At 38.5% G+C, this 15,629-nt stretch overlaps 1 protein-coding gene, 1 long non-coding RNA gene and 1 pseudogene across 2 annotated transcripts in view; 2 read left to right on the top strand and 1 right to left on the bottom strand.

Moving 5' to 3' along the window:
* The window catches only part of LOC105143228 (uncharacterized), a 53,120-nt gene that overhangs the window by 18,597 nt on the left and 18,894 nt on the right, over nt 1–15,629 (top strand). The gene's annotated exons all lie outside the window — the stretch shown is intronic.
* Nucleotides 1–15,629, bottom strand: part of LOC147907813 (uncharacterized) — a 38,211-nt gene that overhangs the window by 13,771 nt on the left and 8,811 nt on the right. The window lies entirely within an intron of this gene.
* On the top strand, nt 14,931–15,487 carry LOC147907814 (uncharacterized; annotated as a pseudogene).

Raw genomic sequence — 15,629 nt, 5'->3', positions numbered from 1 at the left:
CGTACGACGCCAGTTAGCTTAACATTACATTTCGCAAAATAATATTGTCGACTTATAATTAACGTCTTATAAGCAAAATTGATTATCTTAACTTAATCTCACGTCTTACAAAAATAATATCATTGACTTATAATTAACGTCTTACAAAAATAATATCATTGGTTTATAATCAACGTTCTAATAAAAATAATATCGTCGACTTATGACTAACATCTTACAAACAAAATTATTTCCCTTCACCTAACATTACGTCTTACAGAATAATATTGCCGACTCATAATTAATATCTTACAAAACAATATCGCCGACTTATAATCAACGTCTTACAAAAATAATCGACTTATAACTGACATCTTACAAACAAAATTGATTACTTTAACTCAACATTACGTTTTACAAAAATAGAATTAGTTACTTTTAATTAACTGTATTCCAGGGTTTAACGTATTCAGCGCAAGTAGAAGTGCTTACAGGTCCTTCGTGGGAACCGTTTTTAATCACATCGTATGTGTCGTTAGGCTTAACCTTCTCAATTAGATATGGTCCTAAATATTTCGTAATTTTCGGCCTGAACCTAATTGTGTTCGCTTGATCGCTACTACGTCTCCTACCTGGTATTCTGTAGCCTTCCTACGTCTGAAATTATATGTTTTATAATTCTCCGATTGCACTTTCAGAATTTGCTCTTTCGCTCTAGCTCTAATTTCGTTACGCTCTTCCTTAAATTTCGATCGAAATTCTTGTTCTATTACTTCGCGCAGTTTCAGATCAGTTTCGTCGCGCATTTTTATGCCAAATAGTAAATCAAAAGGCGTCGCATTTACACTACGATTGAACGTGGAGTTTAATATACGTTGCAATTTATCTACATATTTATTACCATTTAGCAGGTTCTTCGATTGATAATTTGGAAAGTATCGATATGATCGCCCTATTCAAACGTTCCACTTGTCCGTTTGCTCTTGGCAATCCGGTGGATTGTCACGTGTTCAATTCCTTCACTCTGACAATAACTCCTTGAACTCTTGAGAGGTGAAAGCTGTGCCTCGATCCGTTACGATTTGTTTCGGACTCCCGTATATTTGTTTTTGAACGTCTAACCGACTTGTGACCTTGCGAGCTGTGGTAGATTTAGTCGGGTACAACCATACAAATTTAGTATCAATAGTAAATATTAATAGTAAAACTATCAATAATAGTGAGAATATGATTGTAGTTTTTATTAGTAGTATCTAATGGCCCTAAATGATTTGCATGGTATGTGTGTAACAGCACATCAGGCTTGGGAATGGGATGCAGATATCCTTCTTGCCTACCTTCTTTGCGATTCGTCAATACACACTGCACGCAACTGGCAATGTGTCGTCTACTTTACTTCTTAAATCGCGTATGAAGTATTCCTGCCGAATACGCTCTTCGGTTTCGTTACGTTTCGCCGCCATATGCCCTTTCTCGTGAATCGTTCGAATTACGTCCAATTCTAGCGTTCTGGGGATAACAAGTAAATCTCTACCGTCTTGAAATTTATATAATAAATCGCCGCTTATGTGGTAATTCTTATATGTTTTGTCTTTGTCAATTTCTTTTATCGCTTGAATCTCTTCATCGTTTGCTTGTTGACTTCTAATTTGTGGTATAATCGGACTTTTCGCTATCGTCATAACCGGATGTCGATTCAAAGCCTCGACATGTTTCATACGGGTTCCCGATCTGTGCTCGATGATGATCATAATCCTCTAACACTAAAGCCCATCTCGCAATACGTGTACTTAATTCTTTTTTGCTCATGGTTCGCTGAAAAGCCGCACAATCAGTAATTATTTTGAATTGAATGCCTAACAGATACACTTGGAATTTTCTAAGTGCCTCTACTATCGCAAGAGGTTCCAATTCATAACTCGTATAATTCCTTTCCTCCTTTTTTGTCTTTTTGCTCATAAAATATACTGGGTGTAAAAAATTGTCTTCGTCTGAACGCTATAGGAGTACAGCTCCATAACCGTCTATACTTGCATCCGTATGTACTTCCGTTTCGTGTCACGAATGATATATTTTCAGTACTGGATTCTGAGTTAAAATCGTCTTCAATTGTATGAACGCGTTTCGAGCCTTATCGTCAAAATTATGCAATTGATTGATCTTTCCGCAACATGTCGCTCAACGGTTTTGCGATCGTAGAATATGAAGGTATAAACTTTCTGAAGTAACCCGAAAGCTTTGAATATCTTTTAATTCTCTGGGCTCTGGGTAATCTATCATGGCTTTGACTTTCTCTTGGGAAGGGTAAATTTTGCCCCCTTCTACTACATGTCCTAGGAACTCGATTGTTCTTTTCACGAATTGACATTTCTTAAAATTAATTTGTAAACCGTAGTCGCTAGCTGTTTTCAACACGATTCGCAATTGTTCCAACGCTTCTTGTTTGTTTGCTGCCGGCCTATCAAGTCATCTATATAAAGCAACACTATATTTTGTCTAATCAAATCCCAGAAAGCAGCATTAATGTATCCTTGGAAAATCCTCGGCGAATTACATAATCCAAAAGGGACTTTCAGGAATTGATATTGATCGTTCGTGACAAATGCCGTATATTTTCGACTCTCTTTTTCTATGGATACATGAAAAAATCCATTTTTCAGATCTAGCGTACAAAACACACACGCATCTTTTAATTTATCTAGCAGATCTTCGATTAGTGGTAAGGGATGACCGTCCTTTACTATGACTCGATTTAACTTCCTATAATCGATACATACACGCGGTGATCCGTCCTTCTTTCTTACAACGACTACTGGACTCGCGTATTCTGAACACTTCTCAATGACCCCGTCGTTTAGCCATTCCGTTATTTGGTTTTCGACTATTTCGCGCTCAGATGCCGGTAATCGTCGCGGTTTTTGAAAAATAGGCCTTTCGTCTTTTGGTACGATATACATGCTCACGTCTGTTGTCTTACACTTATTTATTTGGTACTCTTCAACAATCATCTTTACTTCTTCGCGCACTTTCGGATCCGTCGCGTCACCAATGTCTAACGGTTGCTTTTCGATCACGTTGATTTGTGTTAACAATTGAACAGGCGTTGCTCTTCTGTATAGTTATTCCGTCGTTATTGATGGTCATTTCCGTTATCGCTAGAAAATCGCTACCAATTATGATGCTCGAATTTGTAGCTTCCTTTAGCACAACATGCACTACACGGATATTCATCAGTATCTACTTCTATAATTATATTTACCCAATGAATGTACTTCGTTTTTCCCGAAACCGGTTAAATAAATACTATTTCCTCGTAGTTTGTCTAATTTCATTCTATCATAAACATCTTTGCGCATTACCGTGATTTGACTGCCGATATCAATTAACGCATTAACCCACACACCGTTTATCGTGATTCGTTTAAACATTCTATCGCTCGGTGCATAGTAACCGTATTAATTACCGCCGACTTTTTGTCCGCTACCGCTTCACTATCGTCTGACGCGTTACACAACTTTGCAGTATGCCCGTATTTTTGACATTTAAAACACTTTTTACCTAATTCTTTCTTCTTGCAGTCTTTAGCTTTGTGTCCTTTATCGCCGCAATTGTAGCACATCTGTCTCTTGTTCTTTTTCACCACTTTTTGATGTTGTTGGTTTCCTCACTTCTTCTCTCTCGTTCTCATCCTCTCATTATTCTTCTTCCGAATTGCTTCGTATACTTTAAGCTTCTCCTTGAATTCCGTCAATTTTTTTGCTCCGTACAATATGATCTTGCTTTGTGCGTCTTCCGGAAGTCCATCAATCACGTACTTCATGAGTGCTTCTGCTTCTATGTTGCCTCTAGCAGCTATTTCTTTCATCACATAATAATATTCCTGTATGGTTTCTCTCTTCAATCTTCTTTTGTAGTTTTCTTTTGTAGTTGCGTGAGGATGTCTAGGTCCATTAAACCGTGTGTAGTATGCGCGTTATTATTTCTTCTCTACTTCCGCCGTATTCTAGGCCAAGAATGTTGCAGCATGATATTAAGTCGCCGATCGACAGTTTTCGCGCCGCTTCTACCTTGTTCACGTACCCCGCCGTGTCTTTCTTGAAGATGAAGTCTTCGAAGTCTCTGAGTCTCTGTCGATTCTTGCGGTCGTCCTCTTTTTCGAACACGAATCTATGCAAAGCCGTCACGGCAACGCCGTACGTATCTTTTGTAGGATAGTTTCTATTTGCGCGAGGTTGCTCATCCTATCTCCGTACACTCCGCGCACTCCGCACTTTCCTCTCTCTCGTCTAATCGTCTTTAGTTATACGTCTTTTCCTTTGTCTTTTCTCCGTCTTCTCTCTCTCTCTCGTCTAATCGTCTTTAGTTTCGCGTCTTTTCTTTTGTCTTTTCTCCGTCTTTTCTCTCTCTCGTCTAATCGTCTTTAGTTTTACGTCTTTTCTTTTGTCTTTTCTCCGTCTTTTCTCTCTCTCGTCTAATCGGCTTTAGTTTTACGTCTTTTCTTTTTCGTCTTTTCTCCGTCTTTTCTCTCTCTCGTCTAATCGTCTTTAGTTTTACGTCTTTTCTTTTTCGTCTTTCGTCTTTTCGTCTCTTCGTCTTTTGTCTCTCACCAGCTCTTGTCGTATATATCCCGGACGAGCCCCCAAATTTGTAGGATATAAGATTGATCCAAGTGATGGAAATGTTCGGTGAGCCAGTATTGCTGGCCGACAATTCAGAAGAGACTCGCTGTTTTCACTCAACGCTTCGTCGTGCCACACACATGCCTTGCCATTGTACGACTGCCTCTTTGTTCTCACCTTCTTCTACCTTTTCATTCTTGCGCAAGCGCGCTGATACTCTAGCGCATATCGTCAGAGTCGGAAACGCACGAATTAACTAAGAATTCGTAAACACAACATATACTCTTCCTACATTATATATACAATTTATATATAATTGTATATAAAATTGTATACAATTATGCAGAATTATATATAATTACATATAAAATATGTCCATTTATATATAAATATATAAAATTATATATAAAATATTTTTTCCCGGAAATCTATGAAAAAAAGAAAAAAATCAGCTTGATCACACCAGTTAATTATGTTTCTGATTTATAAACGTTATATAACTTCCATGGAAAATTAATTTTAAATAATTAATACTTCGTTAACTATAACAATTGTTTTGACATGATTTATGCTATTGCGGATTAATGTGAGGGTTTACTGTTTACTACAATTTATTAAAAATTACATGTTATCTAAAATTGCCCTTTGACACACGCTTGAAAAACATTTTCGGTCATTTCACAATTTCGAAAAACGCTGTCTCGTAGCACGCCCGAATGCTCGAGCAAAGCTGGCCGAAGCGCACATGGATAGGCTCATGCTTGTAAGTGTGACTACCGGTCGCACGGCACGCCATACCATATGTGACTAGGCTGCTAACTGATGGCATTAGTCTCGATGTCGTAAATCGGTTCTGAAATGGCATTACTGTCTTGGACTTGTCATTCTTCAGCGCACGCGCCTGCCGGCTGTTAACGTATCTCGCAAGTTCCGATTTATCGCCTGCAGTTTGTCGTCCATATCGAAGACATTAGCTTGACTGGTGAAGTAGTTCGAAAACAAATTCGCGTATTTTCTGTTTTGCTCAACAGTCAAATTTGATATTTCCCTGCGAAACGATAAGTAGCTCGTCTCCGTGCAACCAAATACATTTCGGCGATATATCTACTAACTTCCATGCTTCACAATGACGCTGACTTATGGTTACAATAAAAAAATTTATTGCTGCTGCTAATGCTCCATTGCAATGGACCTGTAAGCATGTATTCCACGAGGAATGTTTTGTATCCCTCGATGCCTCCGAACGTCTTCCGGATGGTTCAGTTCGGAATCGTCTACTCCTTTTGCCAAGCTCAAGGATTATTTGAGCATTCTTCCCATGGTACTCGCGGATGTTGCCAGAAGCATATACCTGTAGAGACCTTCTCTTTCCTCTGTTGGATAAAGACTAACGAATATCGAATCTCAGCTCTACAACCTCGCTTTAATCAAAAATCAACTTTCTCGCGTTCGAGCTCAGCGTTTAGAATTATATTTCTTCTCTCAATATACTTTCTTTAAAAACCGAAACTCTCTCTCGTACTACAGAGGATCTGAGGAGCGCGTACGACAACTTCGACAAACACCTCCGCGCTTTAAAAGCTTCTTCGCCCTCTCCCATGTTGACTGATATCGCCTCGCGTCTCGCAGAATTGAAGCCGTGGAGCACAAGCCTCAGCTCTGCTATTTTGAAGTCGTACATCCCCTCGAGAACCAGTGCGCTCTTGCCAACTGTGCTGCTTTGTCTCTCAATATCAGCGTGTTACCGGGTGATATTGTGGAATGTTTCCGTATCTCGGAAAAAGGCGATCGCCTCCGCCCTTCTAATCATATGGTTTTCCTTTTCGGCGATTCGTGATCGATGGATAGACGCGAAGGTGATCTCGATGAGTCGGAGCTTTCCAGTATCCTCGCGGGCTCGCATATCGATGTAAACGAGAGATTTCCTGCTGTCACGAAACTCATTTTCCGAGAGGCCCGACGTGCGGTGAGGGGAAAACCCTCTTTGTATGTAGCCTGGATCCGAAATGGATTCATCTTTACTAAGCGTTATCCTTCCACTCCTCCAATCTGTCTGCGCAATTGTGAACGTCTTGAGTCGCCGGGGCTCCTCACCCCTGAACCTCCGGCCCTACGGTACTCTTTGCGACTGAACTCTTATCGAGACGCACATCGAATGTGCTCCTAGCAATGGCACACCTTCGCAATGGTAATCTCATCAAACAAGATCCTCGCGTCATAATGTTTTCTCACCCCGTATCCGAGAGTGGGGCCATTTCTAAGCGGGGACTGCAGAATAAATGACGCTCGTCCCCTGGTGCTTCTATTACCTCTATGTATCTGTTATGTGTACTGTCAGTCCCTCCTTCCCTACTTCATCGAATTCTTTATCTACTTCTCTAGCAGTGATTTTGATCTACTAGCGTTATCAGAGACCTGGTTAAAGTCACATATCCCCGATCAACTAATTAATCTGCCCAGTTTCCATCTTATTAAGCTCGATCTTAAGAGGAAGGGAGGATGGAGACATTGACATTTACGTAGTTCTATAGGCGTTAAAATCCATGCTTCTTTACCTGAATGTTTCTGCATTCAGCTCAAATATCTGCTACTCAATATCTCGATGCCTAACAACAAGCCCTTCCTGTTTGTTTTATTATCGTCTTCTCAAAGTTAAATCACTTTTCCTTTTTTTCAAACAGACTTCGAGAAGCTCCTCCCTTTTTTCTCGATGGCAATCATCATGGGCAATCTTAATATGAATCTCAATCGCACGACCTACGATGCAGACGTATTACTTAACTTTTGCATTAGCAATCACTTATTCATCGTCTCTTATAACAGCACTCACCATATGTCCTTCTCCCACTCTTGGATTAACTACTGCTTCGTCAGTGATCAATTTCTACTCCTGTCCTATAATCATTACTCTCTCTCCTGCCTCTCCATGCACGATCTCATCGAAGTCACGCTCAACATTTGTATCCATCATCTTCCTCCTCGTTATCTCTACTTTTGAAACTACTCTCAATTTAACATTGACAACTTTCATAACGCATGATCCTCTCTCTATTCTTCCCCCTTCATCGATGAGAGGGTTTCTCTTCTCAATTTGTACTTAATGTACAATGTCTGTGACCTTCACACTCTGCTATCTTTTTAGACTAAGAAGCTCCTTGCTCCTTGACAAGTCCTCAACAAGTCCATTCGTCTTCTGATACAAGGAGAGCATATTGCTCTTGTCCTATTTCCTCCCTCCGCCTTGCTTTTTGCATTCTCCGTAATCAGATAAAAAAGCTTAACGTCAAAAGTCGTCACTTATTGATCCGGTTTAGGTTCTATCATCGGCTCTGCGTGTTTCTAGTCCGAGCTCCGTTCACTTGGTGGAGCTCTCGCTAAACCAAAATCATCAATCAAATGATTTTTCTCCTGACCAGTTGAACAGTTACTTCTCCACCGCCCACCTCATTTCCATTATATCTGCTCCTTCTCTATCTTGAACTTCATCTTCCTCTTCCATTCTCATTTTCTTCCTTTTAATCCATCATCCTTTTACTTTCTCCACATAAATCCTAATACTCTAAGCATGGCAATCTGCTCAAGCTCGTGCTAATTCTCTCGGTCCTGATGGCATTAATCAATATCTCATAATGAATAGCCTATCATTCTTGACTACTTTAACTTATTTCTAGATTCCTCAACTTTTCCTTCATCCTGGAAGTCCTTACATATCATTCCCATCCCCAAAATGCGGAGCCCTTTAGCGCCCTCCGATTTTCGTCCAATCCCCTCTGCCACCTCTCTATAATTCTGAAGGGTGTCGTGTTTGATCAGATCTCTTCCTATCTCACCTCCTCCCATCTCGCACGCAAACCTTGGTGCGGGTCGTTGATGACTTCAGACAGGCCATTAACAAGCGGACCTCGTCCTATTCGATTTCACGAAGACTTTTGACTCCGTCCTCCATGACTTGCTCTTCGACAAGCTGAAAGATTATTCCATCTCTCGTCCTGTCCTTACATGATTCGAATCCTGTCTCTCATGCAGGATTCAACATGTTCGTGGACTCGACGACTCTTTCATCTTTGGCATCAGTTATTGCAAGCGTCTCTCAGGATTCTGTCCTTGGAACTCTTTTGTTCTACCTTTTTCAATGATCTGCTAGATTTTCTTAAGCATTGTAGATACATTCATTATGCTGATAATCTTCAAATCTATTTGTATTTTTCCCTTGGCGATCTTGGGGCTGCTCTGGGTGAGTAGGCTGAGAGATGATATCGCGGCGATAGAGCTTTAGACGTCCAGAAATGGTCTCAGGCTAAACGTCAGTAAAACCAAGACTACACTATTAGGAAGCGCCAGATATGTAAACTGTATTGACTATTCTCGTGACATCAAACTTAAACTTTATGGCTCGTCTGTCGAGTTTGTTAACCAATTTTGGCGTGACCTTAACTAACACCCTGTGATGGACAAAAACGTCAGTGTGATTTCCAATAAAATGAATGGAATCTTTCTAGAGGCTCAAATATTACAGGAACAGTCTCTCTAGACTGCTGAGAGTCCGATTCGTGTCCTCCCTCATCTTTCCCATTTTTTATTACAGTGTCGCGATTTTCTCGGACTTAATCGGCCAGCAGAAGCTTCTGACTGACTGAGGCGACTGATGAATGCGTGCGTGCGATTTATTCGATTTGCGCAGGCACAACCATGTTTCTCATTTATACAATTCGCTCGACTGGCTCTCTATCGATGATTGAAAAGCTTTTATTTTGTGCTGTCTTATATACTCAATTTAGTGCTCCGATATCGCTTCCCACCTTTCATCCTTATTTCAATCCGCGTATACCCTCGCGTTCCTCTATTCCTTCGATTTAGCCGTTCCTTCTTGCAGGACATGTATATATCAGTGTTCCTTCCTTAGCGCTGGAGCATTGACGTGAAATTCTTTGTTCCTGTCATCAGGGCATCGTCGTTGCTGAGCGAATTCAAGAATAGATTTTTTTGCCATTTGCGACAACATAGTGACTAACACACTTCTCGCAAATTTCTTTATATTTTTACTCTGCTATTTTTTTTTAAAAACAAATTTTTTTTTCTCTCTACATATAAAATATAATTTGTACATACTGTTCGCATTCTCTTGTTATATTTCTATACTGAAATTCTCTGTACATTCAAATTTTCTTAAATACTTCTTTCTGAACTGTCGATATAAAACAACCTTTACTCACAGTAACGTTAATCTATATGTGTCAACCATTGATTACCGATTCAGATGTACTCAAAACTGACTTAATTCCATTTTCTCTCTCCACAACATACTATTTAATTCTGTTCTAGAGGGCATGTCGTAGAGTAGTAATAAATGCTTTTCTCTATCTTCCCCTCTCCACCGTCACCCTCCCTCTCTCACTCTCGCCGCTCACATAGTAAGTATACATTGACATGTTTCTCTGCTGCTCAATTTTTTAAGTCATTTTCTGCCGCTTGCCTCTCGGAGCCTTCTATTTCTAAATTTCTGTTAAGGACTATTTCACTTAACGCTGCTCCCTTCATCGTGAGTATCATTTCTGACTTTTTGGGGCATTATTGCTCTTTTTTGGTTCTTGAAATCTTTGTGAATCGCTAATTATCGTCGTTGGATCGCGCACCTACAGTCAATATATTGGCAATATTTACATCTGTCACCTGCTGTCAACGATCCGCGTGCCGCTTTCGACTGTGTGAGTATTGGTGAGTTTGTTGCCGTACTAACCGAAATCTTTTCACCACTTAGCTGTCTATCCGCTATATTCACCTATACACTCTTACGATGACACTTTCCTGCGGATATTAGAAGAGCCGCTACGATTGCAAAGGGAAACATGTTTTCCATAAGGAGTGCATTATGGTTATCATGGGCTCTGATCTTGTCAAGGACCGATCAATCTTTTTTGATCATCCTTGCCCGATCTGCGAGGCCGAAGGACCATCGAAGCATACCTCTGCTGTCTCTCAGATTCCCAACAATACATTTCTGACCGAATCAAATACCTTCAGGGGATCTCTACACTTTTGTTCAAAATTACCAACATCGAAAAACGTAGCTACAAGATCTAACATCTGTCAAAATGCAGCTATTTATTCTCGAGGCCAACGTTGAACGCTACGCTGCTCCTTGAATAATCTCGCTGTTAAATCAGATACCCTAGCTTCCATTGTACTACAGGAACTTAAGCAATGCAAACTCGATCATCGTATTGACGTCCTCGAAGAGCAAACTGGTTCGAAATTTGGAGAATCACGTATTGAAGCTTGCCTTAAGACTCTCGAGCGGGCGAAGCTTAGTTCTGAGTTCATTCTGTTTGGGGTACTCCTCAAAAGATCCAAAAGCAATCGTTGCTGACATTGCTTCTAAATGTCAAGATCTTCTCAGACAATATCGTTGATTGCTTCCGTATTTCGACCAGAGGCGATCGTTCCCAGCCGTTAGTTGTTCGCTTGTCCTCCTGCGAGATCCGTAATCGGATTGATGGGAAGCAGGGCAAGAATCCTCTCGATGGATCGGAGATCTCGACATAGCTGGCTCAAAAATCGACATTAACGAAAAGCTATCTGCTCCCACGCGACAAATCTTCAGTGAAGCGAGATATGTGGAAGGATTTTACATGGATGAATCCCTACCTCGTTGAATCGTCTGCATCATCGAAATCACCTTGTGACTATCACTGCGAGCGCTCTGCAGCCAAGTTCCGTCCAGTCAGCTGTATAATGCCCCACACCACTGGTAGGGTGAGAACCCAACTGCGATGTCTGCCAATAGCTCTTCTACGGACTCTTCATCTTCTTCAAACATCACAATCACTGTCTGCTTCCGATGTTATAGACAAACGGCTATCCAAATCAATATCCTCTAAAAAACGTGGCACCGGGCTTGACACCATTCCCAAACAACCTTCTGAAAGGAATATTTGATGCTCATTCCGCTACCTCATCCGAACCCCGACTGTTGCGCATGTGCCACGTCAATTGCCAGTCACTCCTTCCTCATTTTATCGAATTTCGCGATTATTTTTTTCGCCCTAGTTTTGTCATGTCTGAGACGGCTTAAGCCTCACATTCAGGACAGTTTTGTCAATTTACCGGATTACTAACTTATCAGACATGATAGAATGGAGAAGGCATTGATTTATATTTACGCAATGGTATTGTGAAAAAAATCCTTGCTTCTTTGCTTGACTTATACTGCGTCTCGGCAACTAATTGTTAACCTTTTCTGTTTGCTATAGTTTTCTGTTTATCGCTTCTCCTCCCTCTCCCCATCTTTCTTTGCAAGCTGATTTTGAGATATTCCATTCCTTGTTTCCTATAGCTGTAATCATTGGTGACTTTAATACAGATTTTAATCTTTCCCCTCGATGCATTCTTGCTTAATTTTTGCTCAAGTAATCACCTCTTTCTTTTAAAAACACCTATTATGCCTCTTCTTCACACTTTCGGATAGATCACTGCTTCATTAGCGATCGATCATTACTGTTATAAAATATTAATACAAAAAATAAAGAGCTCTAAATAATAACAATATATAATGATATAAATTACAGAATATTAAAGAGCTAACGGCAGTACTTGTTGCATAAAATTATTTTATATATCCTAAAGAAAATTACATGAATTTGATATTCAAACCTGTTTTCTTAAAATCGAAGTCTTGATGTTTCGGTTACTTGTTCGAGTCCTCTTCAAAAATATAATAAATCAAATTATAAATGAAACTCGTCTTCTTAAAATAGAATATTTTTTGATTGTTGTTTCCAGAATCATTATAGCTACTCACATGACGGTTGGAAGACCATATGAAGAATCTGGATAAGCTGATAAATGTAAATTAAGATAGTTCTTTTCCTTTTAAATACTTAGCAGATTAAATACTTATTCTGGTAAAAACTTACTGATCATAGATAGTTTTCGGTCGGTCGAATGTAACAGACATGTACAATAAAAAGACTTAAAGTCAGTCAGTGTAATAACAAACACGTAAAATTAATACAATAACTAAAATAAAATAATGGAAATGATGTCAAAATAGTAAAATTGTATAAGAATAAATTATGTCTATTATTTAATCAGAGGATAAAAATATTAGAATAAATTGAATAACTTATAATAAATTAAGTGAACACGACGACAAACACTGACTGAATACATGGTGATACTGCAAAGTCAAATACTGTTGATTATCTGAATGTATGCTTTATAAAGACCCTCTGTATCTGTTTGTAAATTGAGACCGTTAATTTATTTTTTAATATTAAGCATGTCAAAGGTTAAGCGTCTTCTATAAAAAGGTTCTTCATCTAATATTTTAACATTGTCCCAATCAAATTCGTAATTAAACTGCATTCTATGATCGATTATAACAGAGGTACTTTAATTTATATAGTTTGTATGTTTGGCTCCTTGTTCTTAATTGTATGCTCGTTTGTCCGACATAGGAGGCTTCACAATCTTTACAATTGATTTTATATATTATTTTTTGCGAGATGTGGAAGAGGGTCTTTGTGAACTTTGATAATTTTTTTAAATTTATTCATACTATAGAATGAAACTTTGATGTCTTTACTTTTAAATCTATTAAAACTTTTTGGAAATTGATAGTATATACATTACTGTAAACCATGTTGTATTACTTTTTAAATTATGGCAATTAGATTGATTTTTTACAGCTATTGTTTTTTTATGGATAAGAGTTTTTACGCGTGTGTTGATTGTATTGAAGATAATTTGCATTGGATATTCATTCTGTATTAGTATCTATCATAAATTTTAAATTTTGTTCATGATATATCTGATGATCTGATAAAAAAGATATTAATTATTTAGTATAAGGGACTACTCTTTAATGATCTTAACTTTGACATATGTTGTCAAGGTCATGACTCTGAGTGACCTTGGACAAATTTTAGCGTCGCTCGTTGTTCCTTAAAAAGTTATCAACAAAAAAAGGTTCAATAAAACTTTATTTTTAGACACATCAATAAAACTTTACTTTTAGACACAATTGCACTCCGATGAAACAAATTCCCTGTTTTAACAACGCAAAATATTTTCTTATATAATTTCTTATATAGTTTTTCTATAATTTTGCCTCATCGATTTAACAATAATTCCTTCTCCGCCAATTTAATTTTGATTGTTAACCATTTATTCATGAGCTGAAAAGCCAGATTGTCGTATAATTGAATATTTATTAAAGTAGAGAATTTTTAAATAAGTAAACAAATTTTCTGTTTCAAAGATACGTCTAGACTCCACAGTTTTTTCTTCGATTAGAATTTTCGTCATCACCAAAAAAGTTATTAACAAGTAATACCAGTAGATCATCTACTTCTGCCATAGGAAGTTACAATAGTGACGAGCCGAATAACATTCGTCTTTTCAGACTAATAATCCACTCGGGACGAAGTTGTTGGATTAAATATTTGAACTAAGTGTCGAATAGAAGAACTTTGTCCCGAGAAATAGAAGAAGTAAATAGATTAATAATTACAAACTGAAACAGCAGTTGTCTGTAATAAATGACACATGTGGCTTTAAACTATTAAGCATCCGGCAAATGGTCGATGACGAAAATTGTTTCAGAATCATATCCCAATATCATTTCATAACCGATACCTTTAATCCTAATCCTAGATTAGATCAGTAACATACGTGAGGCTTGTACGCGGCACTACTAACTTGTGAATATAAAAAGGAGGCCCTTTGAACAGATAGTCAGTTAAATTTCATCTACGACACGAAACTCTGCCGGTCGCAACCAGATCACTTAACCGATTCTAGTGGTGAGCCGCGATCAACTCAAGCGATCTTATTCGCGATACTGTCAAATGGTTCGACCGAAGCCTCCAAATCGCTGGGACAACCCTCCCCTTGAAGTCCTACAATCAGATCGGACCTCCGACAATCATCTTCAAAAACCAAAATCTGCTGAGTAGCAGTAAGTCCCCTCTTAATTTATATATTTGTATATTCATCGTGAAACGAATTCCTCATTCATCCCGATGATTCTTTTGAGTCCTTAATCAAGATTCCTATGTGCAACACAACTTCTCCCATCAGATGGCTACATAATCGGTCCCGATTATTTTGACCCAGAAGAAATTCGAAATGTCATAACTAGTCAGCCACCTCATGTTCACATCCCAATACTCTTCCCGCCTTCTTCCGTTGTAATTCACAAAATGAATTAAATCCTGTACTGCCTCACTTCACACAAACACACACACACACACACACACACACCTGCATGGCAGATTCACGCTCGCCCATGATCTAATTTTGGCAAAAACATGTATACTAGTAGATGCATAAATCGACATTCGACATAATGAACATCATTATGTGGAAGAAAATCCGCATTGTAGAAACTTACATTCAGGGACAATTTCATATTAATGTCTGGATGGGAATTTTGAATAATTATGTTATCAGATCATTTTTCTTTCTGGAAAATGTTAATATTATAGCAGCAACTTATTCCGTATTCCTAGTAGAAACACTATCATATTTATTAGAAGATATTCCATTGGCTGTAATTCCAAATATAATTTTTCAACAAGATGGTCATCCTGCTCATTCATCTCTTCTGGCTTGAACTATCTTAAATCAAAGATTTTCTAACATAGGATAGATATTCACAGCACTCTGCAAGAATGGCTACCACGTTCACCTGACCTGTGGATTATTTTGTGTGGAACTACGTGATCAAATTTATAATTCACTACCACGCAACAGATTTAATACAAAAGATGCAAACAGCAAGTGAAAAAATAACACCTACAATGTTATCGAAGGTGCGATAAAACTTAATGCGGAGAATTGCCTTATGTACAGAAGAAAATGGAGGACATTTTGAACATGTTCTATAAAGGAAAATATAATATAATATTCTTGAGGTTTTCACAGATGCTTTCTATATAAAGATTATGCGTTTCGCGGATTTCCTCCGTGTCCAGATTTATTTTTGGAATGCCAATGTTTCGTGAACTTTGCAATCCACTTCATCAGGGC

This window comes from Acromyrmex echinatior, chromosome 12 (genome assembly GCF_024713525.1).
Source record: "Acromyrmex echinatior isolate Ae372 chromosome 12, ASM2471352v2, whole genome shotgun sequence".
Lineage (NCBI taxonomy): Eukaryota > Metazoa > Arthropoda > Insecta > Hymenoptera > Formicidae > Acromyrmex > Acromyrmex echinatior.
The sequence above is the reverse complement of the archived record's forward strand: the minus strand, read 5'-3'. Positions and strand labels throughout refer to the sequence as shown.